This window comes from Mesoplodon bidens (assembly GCF_964165515.1).
Source record: "Mesoplodon bidens genome assembly, chromosome: 10".
In the NCBI taxonomy this organism is placed as follows: Eukaryota; Metazoa; Chordata; class Mammalia; order Artiodactyla; family Ziphiidae; genus Mesoplodon; species Mesoplodon bidens.
In genome coordinates this window covers 45,268,941-45,285,948 of record NC_138172.1, presented here as the reverse complement: position 1 = coordinate 45,285,948, position 17,008 = coordinate 45,268,941, and the positions used below count along the sequence as shown (strand labels likewise).

Below are 17,008 nucleotides of genomic sequence, written 5' to 3'. Positions count from 1 at the left end.
GACGTTTGGAAAACCTGAAAAACCAGAGATTTCAAAGTAGCCAAAATAGCTATTGGATGTTCCCCAACATCCTCTGTTTAAGAATTTGAACTGTTGACACACACAGCAACTTGGATGCATCTCAGAGGCATTGTGCTGAGTGAAAGAAGCCAGTGTCAAAAAGTTCCATACAGTAGGATTCCATTTATCTGACACTCTCAAAATGACAAAACTATGGGAAAGAGATCAGTGGTTACCAGGGTTTGGGAAAAGGGGCAGCAGAAGGGAATTAGTTTTGTTGATGGAATTGTACCATATCTTGATTGTGGTGATGGTAAATGTGTAATTTACATGCCAGAATTCATAGAACTAGTGACAGAAACATATATTTTACTGTATGTTAACTTTAAAAAATTTTAAAGCAGTAAAATAAAGGGGAACCAAGGAAAATTGTGTGTCTGTCCCACATAAGAACTTGGCTGTGGTCTTCTGGTTTGTTCAGCACCATATATCCACCTACTCTGCAGGCCTCGCTCTCCTTGGCTGAGTCCCAGGGGCAGCCTTACCCTCACCTCTGCCCAGGATCAGTTCCTCCACCTATAAGGGATTGTTTAGTTTCTATTTGAGTAAATCCCATTTCAGGAAGCTCAGCATCTTTCAAGGCTTTATGTTGGATTTACATATATGCCTTCTGTGTAACTTCCTCTCTGTAACTTCCACCAATGGAATCTAATTTTGCTCACTGGTAATAAAATAAAACTAAGTCCAACCTCTCTTAAAACTCCAGAAACTTCTGTATATTCCAGTCATATCTCTGCTCTCTCAGCATCCCGCCTCTCCTCCTCGGAACTGTTTCTTTGCTCATCCTGCTACACGCTGGTTTCCAGACCCTCCACCCCTCTGGGCTCTTTTGTCTGCCGCCTCGTTTGTCAGCATCCCTCTGAAAATGCAGGGGCCAGCGTGAATGTGCTTCTCCGTCTGTGGTCTGACAATAGAGAACAGAGCTGGCCCACTCTCTTGCTGATTCTAACAGTTTTTAATTTAGTGACAGTGATGGTTTCTTCTCCATCTGTAGAAACTGTATCACTCTGTGGACTAGAAGTGTGCAAACACTGCCTTTTTACACATGCCGCTGTGAAGCCTCAACTCCCCATCCTGTTCAGTAGGAGCAGGTTCTTTGTCGTTCACTGCAGAATTCCGCATTTATCCTGTTCAGTTACGTCTTCCTAGGGTGACCATCCTGAACTATCCAGATCACTTTGCATCCTGCAGTGTTCTGGTGTCTGGCATATCTACCTTTCTCCCCACGCTCAGGCTCAGACGTGCCAAGTCTTCATCTCCATTATCTTCATCCTCTAAAAGACTTGAAGAAGGGAGAAATCTGAACTTCATTTCTGCCCCATTGCCTCTGACTCAGTGGGAGAGCCTTTCCCACAGGAAAAGAAATGCCAACATGCCCTAAGGTTTCCTCTGCCTGTGTTCCTTTCCAAAAAGATCCCTCTTGTGTTCTGAATGTTGTCACTCTTTATTGGTGACTGTTAACTGTATGCCTTGATGCCAGTTTAGGTGGCTGGGGCAGGATGGCGCCGCATAAATACAAGTTATCATGCTAATTAGCATCACTGCATACTTATGCAGGTTGGAAACCTCACGGCCTCCTCTGGTACTTCATAGGTGTGTAGTTATTATGAAATTACTACACATCTGCGTGTCTTATTTCCATAATTGCTGCACTTGAAAGGTGACTACTGGTCTCTTCCAGAATGAAAAGGTGTCAATTATGTTCATAATTGGGAATTCTGAAGCAGCTTCTCTTAGTGGGTCCTGGAGGGGAGTGTGCTGGAGATGACAGAGAAGGCAAGTGGCCGGGGCCCCGGTGCCAGTGCGAGGGCAAATGGCTATGAACGGAAGTAGAGATTCCATAGAGAAAAGTGAGAAAAAATATCTCAAGGAAAAGCAAGTTATAAATGGTCATCGACTTGAGGACATGAGGAGGGGGACGGGTAAACTGGGACAAAGTGAGAGAGTGGCATGGACATATATACACTACCAAACGTAAAATAGCTAGTGGGAAGCAGCCACATAGCACAGGGAGATCAGCTCAGTGTTTTGTGTCCACCTAGAGGGGTGGGATAGGGAGGGTGGGAGGGAGACGCAAGAGGGAGGGGATATGGGGATATATGTATACATATAGCTGATTCACTTTGTTATACAGCAGAAACTAATACAACATCGTAAAGCAATTATACTCCAATAAAGATGTAAATTAAAAAAATAAATAAATAGTCATCGAAGCACTTTGTTGGCATGATTAAAAAGCGCCCTTGCTATAATGAGGAGGTAAATAGGCCAGGGATTTGGTGCAATTTCCTTCTGAACAAAGTCCCCTGTGGACTTTGTCCAGCAAGACATCTTCTTCCAGCAGGTTGCTCAGGATGTGAGGATAAAGGTAGAAGGTGCTAGATTGTCCTTTTTCTTCCCCTTCTAGAAACCAGGGGTTTAATTCCAAAAATTGTTTTTTCTCATTTCACCAAAAATAAATAAACCGCCCCAAAAGCAAAACTTCTGTGCTGGTCCACCTTATCAAAAGCTTGGAAACACCAAGTCAGAGAGCCTAACATATAAATGTAGTGTTATCAAACACTGAGCTGTTTTATATAGTTATTGCTAAACTAGTTGGTCAAGAGACTGCATTCAATTCGGAGCCCTTACCTAAAACATCTGCCAGTGTGTTCTAAAGGCCCTGCTCTTGATGGGATGAGAAGGGGGGAGAGGGGTTACGTGACTTCTGGCAGGGGTCCCTCTGGTGGCTAGTCTGGCTCATGGTGCCCCTGTCCTCTGTGGCCTTTACTGTGTCCCTCCAAAGCATCAGGCACTGTCAAAGAGGACCATTTCTAAATGACCTTGAAACAGTTAAACTGTCCATCCTACCCATCAGGGTGAAGTGACTTAGAAAGAGAAGAAGTCACTTCATTAATAACAGCTTACCACTTCTGTCAAATGGACTTCACACATGACAACCAATAGATTGCATGTGAGCTTTTCTTTTATTCCAGAATCCCCAAACATTACCCTATTGACTGTAAGCTTCTTTTGCCTTAAGTCTGCCATTGACCTAATATTTTTCTTTTTACTTTTTTTCAACACAGGCGGGAGGATATAATGTAATCCACTATTTGCGTGTTCTTGTGTACATACAAGCACGCAAATGGAACTTTCTTTAACTTAAGGTTAATACATTTTCCAACAAATGTAAGGTAATCTAGTTGAAGAGGAGAATTGGGAATTGTAGCCAGCAGGCGTTTCAATCACAGATTCTAAATTGCACTTCAGTTAATAATGAAATTCTTGCAGGAATTAGCTGCAAACTTGTATTCAAGAATCGAATTTGAGGAGTTGTCCGTATTGATTTGTGAGGTATAATGGTACCTCTCGTGACCAGAATGCTGTGAATTTGCTGCCTGCAGAAAGAATGAGAGAGCGGATCAGAGCAGTCTGTTCTTGGGGAGCTCCAGCTGTGCTGAAGCAAACAGTCCCAGTTAGTGGCAGGTCCAGGAGCCTAGTCATTGTGTACAGTGATTTTTACTGGAGTATGATAAAGACCTGGCTTTACTTTATTACATATATAAAAGCATTATTTTATATGTCTATATAAATATATACATTTATCTATATAGATGTGTACAGACATACACACGTGCATGTATACACATACAATTAGGTGTGTGTGTGTGTGTATAGCATGTAAAATAAAATCCATTGTTTCATTAAAAACACCTTCTCAGTTCCAGGAACTTGGCTCCTCACATGCAAATTCAGTGTCTCTGAAAATCATTTTCAACCAAGACAATGACATAAATTCTTGAATTTACTGAATGGATAAGTATTTGTATTGAAAGTATCTACTTTTTTTAAAAATAAATTTATTTATTATTTATTTTTGGCTGTGTTGGGTCTTGCCCGCTGCGCGCGGGCTTTCTCTAGTTGCGGTGAGCGGGAGCTACTCTTCATTGCAGCGCACGGGCCTCCCATCGCGGTGGCTTCTCTTGTTGCGGAGCACGGGCTCCAGGCACGTGGGCTTCAGTAGTTGTGGCACACGGGCCTAGCTGGTCCGCGGCATGTGGGATCCTCCCCGACCAGGGCCCGAACCCGTGTCCCCCGCCTTGGCAGGCGGACCCTTAACTACTGTGCCACCAGGGAAGCCCTGAAAGTATCTGCTTTACATAACATCACATAAAATCTGATTTCTTTTTTATACTTAATTGGAGTTTAACTCTTACCTTTCTTCTAAGAAACCAGTGAATAATTTATATTTAAATATAAATATTGTTTGAAAGTTGTTTCTGTCTCTAATCCACATGTAGTCCATCTTAATTCTTCCAACTGCCCAGGACACTCCCACCTCCTGGGCTTCTTTTAGATGTCATTTTTCTGAGTGACCAAACTGATATTGTCACTTTTTGGAAAGAGAGCTTTGCCTAGGGGATTCTTGGGAGAATATTGCCACGATAGCCATCTTATAGTCACCAGGGGCTGAGCATACAGTTCAAGCGGTTCTTTAATGAAAAGCATATCATTTAAGCCATCAGAAGGTCATAGTTTATGCTGTGAAGAAATGAGGGACATTCTTACCCGGGCCCTGCTGGTCCTTCTCTTCTCCCTGCTAGTAGAGATAATCTCATTTGGCTGGGAAATTACCTCCTTTGGAAGGATGATGATTTGTTTTTATTCTCGCGGTGCTAATGTTTTCCCAATCTATAGTTTTAGTACAAGATTTCCTTCACTGGGCTTCCCTGGTGGCGCAGTGGTTGAGAGTTCGCCTACCAATGCAGGGGACACGGGTTCGTGCCCCGGTCCGGGAAGATCCCACATGCCACGGAGCAGCTGGGCCCGTGAGCCATGGCCGCTGAGCCTGCGCGTCTGGAGCCTGTGCTCCGCAACGGGAGAGGCCACAACAGTGAGAGGCCCGTGTACCGCAAAAAAAAAAAGTTCCTTCACGCAAGAGGGAAACATGCACAGTTTATCATGACATGCTGGTTGGAAAACAAGAAAACCAAAGGAGGCTCTTCTAAGATCATGGTGCACAGGGTGAAGGAGGAAGATGTCCTTATGTTGCTTTTGATGAAGTGAAGAGAAAAATGCTGGCGAGTAGAGGCCCAGAGAGAGAGGGTGCCTTTCACCTCAAGCCTTTGCTTTTGCTCATCCTGTTCCCCCATTGTTCTTTCCACTTGCCCAAATCCCGTCCATCCTTCAAGACCCGTTGCCATTTCTGCTCTCTCAGTAGCTGTCAGCCCCCTCCTCTGCTGTCTGCACACTGAGTGGTTGCTCCCCTGACACTTAATCCTCTGTACCTGATGGTAGTTCTCTGTGCCCTGTTGTCTCTGATTATTGAGTTCTTATTAAACTTTTCATGTTTGCTCTGCTATATCACATGCCTCTGTGTAGCTCTGCACACAGAGTAGATACTCCGTAAATGCACTGAATTTGGTAAAGGATCTCATAAGATGTTCAGTGGTTCCCCCCTCACTCAGCTTAACCTTCTTATTCTGCAGAGGATTGGTGACTGTTGAATAGTAGGAGATACAGTGACACTAACTAAGTATCTCCTCCCCAGCAGCCAGGCCTCCATCTTCTTTGTGTCCCCTTGTGTCCCCAGCACAGGCCAGGCACACCAGAGATTCTCAGAACCTGTTTGCTGAATTGAAAGGAAGAGAAAGGGCTGCCTTCTTGATGCTGCGGCCCCAGATGAAATAGCTGCAGCCTCTGAACCCCGATCTCTGGCTTGCCTGCCTTCCTGCTGAGCCAAACCTGCAGTGACAGTCATCATTCCTCAAAGCCAAAGAACTGAAATGCTGCTGGATCATGAAGCAGCTCAAGATAACCAGGTGTAGGCTTTGCTGCCTTCCCCGCTTTAGGAACCCAGGGAAGTAACTAATCTGTACAGCCCACAAGAAAGGGGAAACATTTCCAATCTTTTCTTTTTTGTCTATTTTTTTAAATTCTAAAGTCCGTCTGTTCCCTCTTGAATTGCAGTTATTTTGCTTGTTACTTTTTGTTGACAGTAAAAATGCCTCTCCATCACCTTATCTGCCTTTTACACCACCTGCAAGTGCTCATGGGAGTGAGATTGGGGAGGGGGTGCTGGGGGGAAGAGAACTCTCAGCAAACCTGCAGGTGCAGCCAGCCGTGCCTGGTGGGCAGTAAGTAGGCAGGGCCATATGCATGGCTGCAGGATACCTGAATGTCAGTCAGCTCCTAGCCAGCCAATGGAGAATTAACTTTCTATAGCACAGAAGTGCTGAGACCACTGGAGTATTTAGTCAATACTGTAAATCCTGGTTAACAAAAATGTTCATTTCTTTGTCTTAGAGCTGAATTTAAAGTTTCTCCATCTAGAGAGACTTACTTTCCCAACTCTTTTTTGTTGTTTCTTGCTGTTACTCAGCTAGGAGCCAGGATTTCGTTGTTTCTTCTCCTTCTCCGATCTCCACTCACGCACAGAGAGCTCTTTTATGTATGTATGTGGGTGCATTTTTAACTTACACAAATGACACTGTACTATTGATAATGTTTTTTTAAAAAACTTTTTTTCCGCAATGTTATACTTTAAAACTCTATTCATGTTACTGTATGTACATGTAGTTCTTTGCATCTGGAGTACAAATCCAGGATGAACTTACAGGATCAAACGTAGGGCATGGGCAGGCTGTCTTTCAAAAAGTACTGAAAGATTGTTTGACTTGATTTGACAGAGGTTTGACCTGCACCAGGTTAAACCCGTCCACAGTGGCTCTTGAGGGTTCTTGGCTTCTGCACATCCTTGTGGGATTTGGTATTACCCAACTTTCTGTTTGCTGGGCACTGATATCCATTTTGATGGGTGTCAAGTAATATCTCATCGTAAATTTAATTTGTGTTTCTCTGCAAACAAGTGCTTCTGTGAATTTTCTATTTCTATCCTTTGGTCATTGTTCTGTTGGTATCTTTGGCCTTTTCTGGTTGATTTGCAAGTATTGCTTATATGTTCTGGATATTTAGATCTAAAGATGGCAAATATTATCTCCATACCTGTCATGCTTGTTAACTTTGCCTATGATGTGCTTCATTAACCAGAAAAAATATCAGCTGTTTGCCTTTGGTTTGTACCTTTGGAACCTTGCTTAAGAATTCTTTCCCTCATCCAGATCATATAGATAACTACCTACAATGTGTCCTTTTCACCTTAATTTTCAAATGTCATCCTGTAAATCTTTGGTATATATTTATTTCTGTTTCTTTTTGAGTGAAGCAAAAATTTTGACTCTAGTTTTAATATGTTTGTGATGTAGTCTAGCAAGTATGCTGAGCATTGGCTGATTTGGCCAGAAGGAAGCATCCATCATTTCTTTAACCAGTGGTTCCCAAACTTTAGTGTTCATGGGAATCACCTTGGAGCTTTGAACAAATGCAGATTCTTGACCTCTACCAAAGATTCTGGTTCATTAGGTCTGGGGTCAGGCTCTGCTTTTTATCCAGTTCTAGGTGGTTCTGATGCAGGTGGTCTGTAGCTATTACCTTGAGAGCTACTACCTTACAGTGGGTCCAGTTGTAGCAGGTACATCACTTTAAGAAACACTGTCCACAAAAATTCACATAAGGGACTTAGAGCAAAGGGAACGTCATGGAAAATTTACCTGCAACACCAACCCAGCCTTTAGAGTGGGAGTCTCACTGGGTGTGAGGAAGCAAGGCTTCTATATATGCAAGAGTTGTTGAATATTTTATACCCCAGCTCTTTGCACACTAATGCCGAGTTTCTAAAGGACACTGGAGACTAGAAAAGGGTTTTCCGAGGCTGTTACGACCCTAATTATTACCTCTCATCTTATTTTAAAGGAGCCCCCTGAAATAGTAATGGAATCGTGAAATCTTGGGAGGAAAAACCTTCCCAGGGTCCGAATTTGCTGCATTAGAAAGGGAAAAAGTAAGAACCAGAAAGACCTGGCAGTTAAGATCCATGGACTGTTTCCAGGCTTAAAAAAAAATGGCAGTAAGCTATAATTGCATGAAATTACTGAATCTTCAAACTTGTTCTGAAGCAGCCTAGATGCCTTATTTGAAGGATGGGCCTCAGGATCAATTCAAGAGCCTGTTCAAAACTGAGAAGCATTTTCATCCAGGACCGTGGCCGGCGAAAGCTGTTCTCAGTGGCCAGCCTGGGTTGTACAGCTGGGCAAGGTTAGCAAGTGTCCTCTTTGTCCCACAGACACTGGAGGAATTTATGCTAGGTGCATGAGGCTCCTGGGGACCCAACAACTCTCCCTGTTACTGAAAATGCGGCTGTAGTTCCAACAGTTGACTTGTATTATCACATTCGTTGTCGTTTTCAGGGTAATGATAGTGATACCCTCTGGATTCATGTAGCACGGTTTACATAGGACTTTGCACTAGATTATCTCATAATAATGCTGGCTGCCTTTTGTTGAGTGCCCACAATGAGATGGAGACTTTATGTATATGACCCTTAATTCTTCCAAGAAATCTGTACTTTTATAGCTGGGGAAACAGGCTCAAAACCACTAGAAGAATTTCCTTTAAGTCTCGTAACCAGTAAGCAGCAGAGCTGGAATCAGAATTCACAGAGCAGATTTTCTAATCATATATGGCCTATTTCGTAATTTAAAGAAAATTCAAGTTTATTTTCGTTTAAACCCTTAAACATTTGAAATACAGCGTATTTATATCATTACTGAGTTTTACTAAGTTATGGGAAAGTTTTGTATCTATATGCATGAAGAAACCATTATGGAATCAGTAGATAGAAGCTTGGGCTCTCCATTTATTAATTCAGTGACTCCGGCTCCACCTCTTATTAATTCAGTGGTTTAAGGAGACTTATTTAACCTCTCTGACCTCAGTTTCCAGATCTGTTAATTGGGTACAATAGCAATACCTATTTCATATAGCTTTTAGGAGGCTTGCATGACCTAATATATAAAAGTGTTTAGAAAAATATCAGGTGCATGGTAAACAATAAATGTTAGATGCTTAAAAATTGAATATGGTGATATGATGGCATTTCCTTGGCAGATTGGAGATGTACTTGCTTTGATCACATACCAGAATATATTTAGGCTAGTAAAAACAATGTTTGCAAAGGTTTCTCCTTGTTTAATAGAACCTAGATTTTGAAAGAGCCACAGACCTGCAGGTTCTCCCTTTTGATCTGGGCTCTCCCCAGATTGATAGCACTTAAACATCTAGCTCATTCTTTTTTTGGGGGGAGCAGTAAAGCTTCATTATTTTTTTAACATCTATATTGGCGTATAATTGCTTTACAATGGTGTGTTAGTTTCTGCTGTATAACAAAGTGAGTCAGCTATACATATACATATATCCCCATATCTCTTCCCTCTTGTGTCTCCCTCCCACCCTCCCTATCCCACCCCTCTAGGTGGTCACAAAGCACGGAGCTGATCTCCCTGTGCCATGTGGCTGCTTCCCACTAGCTATCTATTTTACATTTGGTAGTATATATAAGCCCATGCCACTCTCTCACTTAGTCCCAGCTTACCCTTCCTCCTCCCTGTGTCCTCAAGTCCATTCTCTATGTCTGCATCTTTATTCCTGTCCTGCCACTAGGATCTTCAGAACCATTTTTTTTTTTAGATTCCATATTTATGTGTTAGCATACGGTATTTGTTTTTCTCTTTCTGACTTACTTCACTCTGTATGACAGTCTCTAGGTCCATCCACCTCACTACAAATAACTCAATTTTGTTCCTTTTTATGGCTGAGTAATATTCCATTATATATATGTGCCACATCTTCTTTATCCATTTATCTGTCGATGGACACTTAGGTTGCTTCCATGTCCTGGCTATTGTAAATAGCTAGCTCATTCTTGATGAGTTATGAAAACCATGCACATATACATGAAAAGCGTTTTTAAATCTTTTGAGCCGTTGAGAGCTCAGTGGAAACGAGGTGTCCTAAGAGCTCTTATGATGGAAATCACCTGGTTTGCGGTGTAAATTGCCGTCACAAGCAGCCCCTTGTACTAGTCCACAGACACCCCACCCTAGAGGAGATGCCCACAGACAACTGAGAAAGAAACAGTCTGCAGGTCCGTTCCCAAGGCTGCCTCAGTCTCCACATGGCCACTTAAATGTCTCTGGGGCCATCTTGTACTAGTTTTAATATTGCGTTTAAGTTAAAAAAAAAAAAAAAAAGGACCTGTTTCTAGAAATCCACAAGAAATATCTAAACTCATTTTCATAGACCTGTTACAGTTAATCATACCTTTTCAGATACGATCCTTTATTCCTCAAAATCCATCATAATAGAATCAGTGGTACTGAGTCCTCCACAGTTCTTTTTAGAACAAAATTAACACATACTGGAATTAAGTTTTCTAAATGAATCAGTTATCTTCTTCTACCAGTTATGGGGACATCACTGATTAAGACCTCCTCATTCCAAATGCTGCCCATTTTCTTTGTAAGCCACAGTTGGACACACAGTGTCAACAACAGTGTCCAAATAGTTTTTCTAGATTTACTCTGACCTCGCAGACCACACGGCCGACTGCCTGACGCTGTCACTCCGAGATGACTCAGGTGGCTGGCTGGCCTTGTTCATCAGGATTTGCCTCGGGGCACGTCACAAACCCTGGACTTTTCTTTCTACCAGCATCGTGCATAGTACCCTAACTATAGAGAAGATTCTCATTAAAGTGTTTTAGGATTAGGTAGTTATAAACAAATCTTCATTTGTGGCATTTCTCTTAGTACTATTATATTTATATTTAAAAAGCTACAGTTTTGAAGTAAAAACTAGATATAACTGTGCCTACTTACTGAATTCAAGACCAAACCCAAGTATTCATTTTTATGAAAATATGGAAACAACCATTTTTTAAAAACTAACACATATATATGGAATCTAAAAAAAAATAGAAAAAAGAAAAAGAAAATGATCAGAAGAACCTAGGGGCAAGATGGGAATAAAGATGCAGACCTACCAGAGAATGGACTTGAGGACACGGGAGGGGGAAGGTAAGGTGGGACGAAGTGAGAGAGTGGCACTGACATATATACACTACCAAACGTAAAACAGATAGCTGGTGGGAAGCAGCCGCATAGCACAGGGAGATCAGCTCGGTGCTTTGTGACCACCTAGAGGGGTGGGGTAGGAAGGGTGGGAGGGAGGGAGATGCAAGAGGGAAGAGATATGGGGACATATGTATATGTATAACTGATTCACTTTGTTATAAAGCAGAAACTGACACACCATTGTAACACAATTATACTCTAATAAAGATTTAAAAAATAAATAAAAATTAAAAATAAATAAATAAATAGATAAAAATGTTAAAAAAAAAAAACAAACTAACCTAACAACACAGTTCAAACAGATGTGGACTTCTTAATTTATAACCTCAAACTTAATCTACAGACGGAAATTATGTTTTGAGACCCACATTTAAAAAATATCTTCTCAACTCTCTATGCCAGAGAAACAAAATCTCACCTATTACCATTTACCATTTATCGCTCATGGAATGGAAAAACAAAAACAAGGGGTTTTTGTCCGTCTTACTTTTTTCACCTATATTTTCCTTCATTAGGATTTGCTCAAGAGGCAAGATAAAGAGTTGTAAGCAATTTTTGCCTTAAAACATTAATAATTTACCTTAATCCCTGGGACAATAGCATAGGATATACCCATTAGTTAAAAGGTCAATAAAACTACATCCACGGGAGAAGGGAGGTCAAGTGACGATTCCCTGCAGCATGTGTGAGTTAACAGTAAACAGCTATCAAAAGAGAGGAGCTGGCAGCAACTTTCCCAATCTCAGGACCAGAAACTTAAGTCTTTCTTTCTTTCTTTTTTTTTTTACAACTTTATTGGGGTATAATTGTTTCACAATGGTGTGTTAGTTTCTGCTTTATAACAAAGTGAATCAGTTATACATATACATCTGTTCCCATATCCCTTCCCTCTTTCGTCTCCCTCCTTCCCACCCTCCGTCTGTAATCATGGGAAGTTATTCTAGTGAGTGGCAGAGCCCCAGTCTGTGGTTTAGATAGCATTGCAGGATAAAACAAAACACCTTCTGGAGTATTTCGATAAATTTCTCCATCAGAATTGCAATTCTGTTCAGCGTCAGCTGTTTATCCTGAGGTTCCTACTATGATAAAATCAGTAAATTTTTGTTTAGAAGGATGTATATTTGACCAAGAAAAAAAATGGTGGTTGTTTCTTGGTCAGTGTGTGGGGAGGGAGCGGGACATCAGGCTGGAACTGGGCTATGTCACCTCCTCTTCCATCACAGAAGTTTGACAAACCCTTGTATTAGATTATTTACCTTTACAAATAATCAGCTGTACAGGGACAGCAAAAAAGTGAAATGATAGTGTTTCAAAATCAGAAGTGAGTTTGAATTGCTGAGAGAGTAGATGTAATTGCCTATTTTACATTAAAATATTCAATCATTCAAACCTTTGAATGTTTAAGGAGAGTATTAATGTTTTTAGAAAATGATACGATATGTTTTAAAAATTTCATAGAAAAATATATGGGTGAAGAGCAAAAGAAGAGGAAAATATTCCAAGATGTTAACTCACTCACTTAACGAAGATTTGAGTGCCTGTTATGTACAAGAGGCTGTTGTAGATGCTGGCATATGGTGACGAACCCAAAAAAAGACAAGTTCCTGCCTTCATGGAGCTGGCACACCAGCTGTGGGGAGGGGGCACAGCATACTAGTTTTTTTTTTTTAATTGAAATATAGCCGGTTTACAATATTATGTTAGTTTTAGGTGTATAACACAGTGATTCAGTATTTTTGCAGATTATACTCCATTATAAGTTATTAGAAGATAATGGCTATAATTCCCTGTGCTGTACAATATATCCTTGTTGGTTATCTATTTTATACATAGTAGTCTGTATCTCTTAATCTCACACTCCTAATTTGTCCTTCCCCCTTTCCCTCTCCCCTTTGGTAACCAGAAGTTTGATTTCTATCTTTTTTTGATTGAGGTATAGTTGATATACAATATTATGTTTCAAGCATACATAATGATTCACAATTTTTAAAGGTTATAATCCATTTATAGTTACTGTGAAAATATTGGCTGTATTCCCTGTGCTATATAGTATATCCTTGTAGCATATTTATTTTATACATGGTAGTGGGTTTTTAAAAAATATTTATTTGTTTATTTATTTTAGCTATGCTGGGTCTTAGTTGTGACACACAGGATCTTTGTTGCAGCATGCAGGCTTCTTAGTTGCGGCATGTGAACTCTTAGTTGTGGCATACATGCAGCATCTAGTTCCCTGACCAGGGATAGAACCCTGGCCACCTGCATTGGGAGCTCGCAGTCCTACCCACTGGACCACCAGGGAGGGAAGTCCCTGTACGTAGTAGTTTGTACCTCTTAATCCCCTACCCCAGCAGTCCTCAACCTTTTTGGCACCAGGGACCGGTTTTGTGGAAGACAATTTTTCCACCGACGGTGATGGGGGGTTGGGTGTGGAGGATGGTTGAGGCGGCAATGCGAGCAATGGGGAGTGGCAGATGAAGCTTCGCTCACTCACCCACCGCTCACCTGCTGTGCGGCCCAGTTCCTAACAAGGCTTTGGGGACCCCAGCCCTACCCCTATCTTGCCCCTCCCTCCTTCCCTCTCTCCACTGATATCCACTACTTTGTTCTCTGTATCTCTGAGTCTGTTTTTTTTTTGTTATATTCACTAGTTTGTTTTATTTTTTAGATTCCACATGTAAGTGGTATCATACCGTATTTGTTTTTGTCTGACTTATTTCACTTAGCATAGTAGCTTCCAAGTCCAGTCACGTTGCTGCAAATGGCAAGATTTCATTCTTTTTGTGGCTGAATAGTATTCCATTTTTGTGTGTGTTTGGGGGTGTGTGTGTGTGTGTGTGTAACATATCTTCTTTATCCATTCACCTGTTGGTGGACACTTAGGTTTCTTCTATATCTTGACTATTGTAAATAGTGCTGCTGTGGACATTGGGGTCCCTGTAGCCTTTTAAATTAGTTTTTGTTTTCTTCAGTTATATATACAGGAGTAAAATTGCTGGACCATGTGGTATTTCTAGTTTTAATTATTTGAGAAACCTCCATACTATTTTCCACAGTGGCTACACCAATTTACATTCCCACCAACAGTGTACAAGGGTTGCCTTATCTCCACATCCTCACCAGTATTTGTTATTTGTGGTCTTTTTGATGGTAGTCATTCTGACAGGTATGAGGTGATATCTCATGGTGGTTTTGATGTGCATTTCTCTCTGATTATTAGTGATGCTGTGCATCTCCTCATGTGCCTGTGGGCTATCTGTATGTCTTTTTTGGAAAAATGTCTTTTCAAGTCGTGTGTCCATTTTTAATTGGTTTTTTTAAAATATGTTGAGTTATATGAGCTGTTTATATATTTTGGATAGTAATCTCTTATAGGTCATATCATTTGCAAATATTTTCTCCCATGCAGTAGGTTATCTTTTTGCTTTGTTGATGGTATCCTTTGCTGTGCAAAAACTTTTAAGCTTAATTAGGTCCCATTTATTTATTTTTGCTTTTGTTTCCTTTGCCTTAGGAGACAGATCCAAAAAAATGTTGCTGTGATTTATGTCAGAGTGTTCTGCCTATGTTTTCTTCTGAGAGTTTTATGGTTTCTGGACTTATATTTAGGTCTTTAATCCATTTTGAGTTTATTTTTGTATTGGTGTTAGAAAATGTTATAATTTTATTATATATATATATATATATATAGCTGTCCATTTTTTCCAACACCACTTATTGAAGAGACTGTCTTTTCTCCATTGCATATTTTTGCCTCCTTTGTCATAGATTAATTTACCATAAGTGCATGGATTTATTTCTGAGCTCTCTATATTGTTCCATTGATTTATGTGTCTGTTTTTGTGCCAGCACCATGCTGTTTTGATTACTGTAGCTTTGTAGTAGAGTCAAAGTCAGGGAGTCTGATACCTCCAGCTCTGTTCTTCTGTCTCAAGATCATTTGGGGTGTTCAGGGTCTTCTGAGTTTCCATACAAATTTTAAAATTATTTGTTCTAGTTTTGTGGAAAATATTCTAGTTCTGTGTAGCTGGGTCCTGGGGGTCCTGGTCCTGGACCTTCTCACGGGCAGGGCCATGTCCAGGAGTGGCTAAGGGCTCAGGGGGGTTCTTAAGGCAGCCTATTTGCTGGTGGGTGGTGCTCTGTCTTCACCCAGTTAGTTGCTTGGTCTGAGGCATCCCAGTACTGGTGCCTACATACTGGTGGGTGGGAGTGGTGCTGGGTCCTGAGGCTAATAAGCTAGAGGGAGGATTCCAAGATGCCATTTGTCAGCACCAATGTCCATGTGGTAGAATGAGCTCCCCAGATTCATTGCTGCCAGTGTCTGTGTCCCCAGGGTGAACTCCAGTTGCCCCTTGCTTCTCCAGGAGACTCTGCAAGATCAGCAGGTAGTTCTGACGCAAGCTCCTTTCAAATGACTGCTTCTGCCCTGGGTCCCAGAGTGTGTGAGATTTTTGTGTGCATTCTTTGAAAGTGGAGTCTCTATTTCTCACAGCCCTGTGGGTCTCCTGAAAATAAGTCCTCCTGGCCTTCAGAGCCAGATGTTCTGGGGGCTTGTCCTCCTGATGCAGGACACCCAGGCTGGGGAGCCTGACGTGGGGCTCAGACCCTTTGTTCCTTGGGGAGAACCTGTGCAATTATAATTATTCTCCCATTTGTGGATTGTCCACCCGGGGTTATGGGTCTTGACTATACTGCTACTCCACCCCTCCTACCCATCTTGTTGTGATTCCTTCTTTATATCTTTGGTTGTAGAAGATCTTTTCTCATAGGTTCCAGTCTTTTTCACTGATAGTTGTTCTGTAAATATTTGTAATTTTGGTGTGCCCATGAAAGGAGGTGAGCTCAGGCTCTTTCTACTCTCCCTTCTTGGCAGTCAAGTCCTCTGTTCATTTTTCTTCATTCTTGTTTTCTCTTTGTTCTTTGGATTGCATAGTCTCTCTGTTGATATAACTTCAAGTTTACAGATTCTTTTTTCTGCCCTTTGAAATCTACTGTTGAGGGTCTCTAGTGAACTTTCTGTTTCATTTTTGTGCTTTTCAACACCAGAATTTAATTTTTTATTTTTTTTTTATTTTATTTTATTTTTTTTTGCGGTATGTGGGCCTCTCACTGTTGTGGCCTCTCCCGTTGCGGAGCACAGGCTCCGGATGTGCAGGCTCAGCGGCCATGGCTCACGGGCCCAGCCGCTCCACGGCATATGGGATCCTCCCGGACCGGGGCACGAACCCGTATCCCCTGCATCGGCAGGCGGACTCTCAACCACTGCGCCACCAGGGAGGCCCAGAATTTAATTTTTTAAAAAAAATTATCTGTATTGATATTCTCTATTTGATGAGATATTGTCATTATACTTTGCTTTACTTCTTTAATCATGGTTTCTGTTACATCTTTGAGCATATTTAAAACGCTGCTTTGAAGTTTATGTCTGTTAAACCTAGTGTCTGGGCCCTGTCATGGTTTCTGTTGCCTTTTTTTTTTTCCTGTTTGGGTCATGTTTTTCTGTTTCTTTGCATGTTCATAATTTATTGTTGGTAACTGGATATTTAAGATAATATATTGTAGCAACTCTGGTTACTGGTCCACCTTCCCTCAGAGTTTGTTGTTGCTATTTGCTTGTTTATTTGTTCAGTGACTGGCAAGTTATTGTAGTGGAGTCTGTTTCTCCTCACCCTCTCAACAGCATAGGGCCTCTCACGAAACTTTCTCAGGAGTGCAACCTTGGATATATCGCACAGTCACCCTGAGATGATCATGATTTCAATAGGCTCTCTGTCTCTTTCCCTGATCTCTCCAATAAGCTGTCTGCATTTTTGGTATCATATCAAACTGTTATCCTTTATTAATTGCTGAGTACTATCTTTGTTTTCAAAATGCTCTGGGAAAAAAATTGCTCACAGTCTGATCCAATTAAATTTGGGCCCCTTTGCAGGGAATTT

General features: G+C 41.3%; 1 protein-coding gene across 1 annotated transcript in view; it reads left to right on the top strand.

Annotated features, from left to right (window-relative positions):
- Window positions 1-17,008, top strand: part of ULK4 (unc-51 like kinase 4) — a 550,770-nt gene that overhangs the window by 483,885 nt on the left and 49,877 nt on the right. The window lies entirely within an intron of this gene.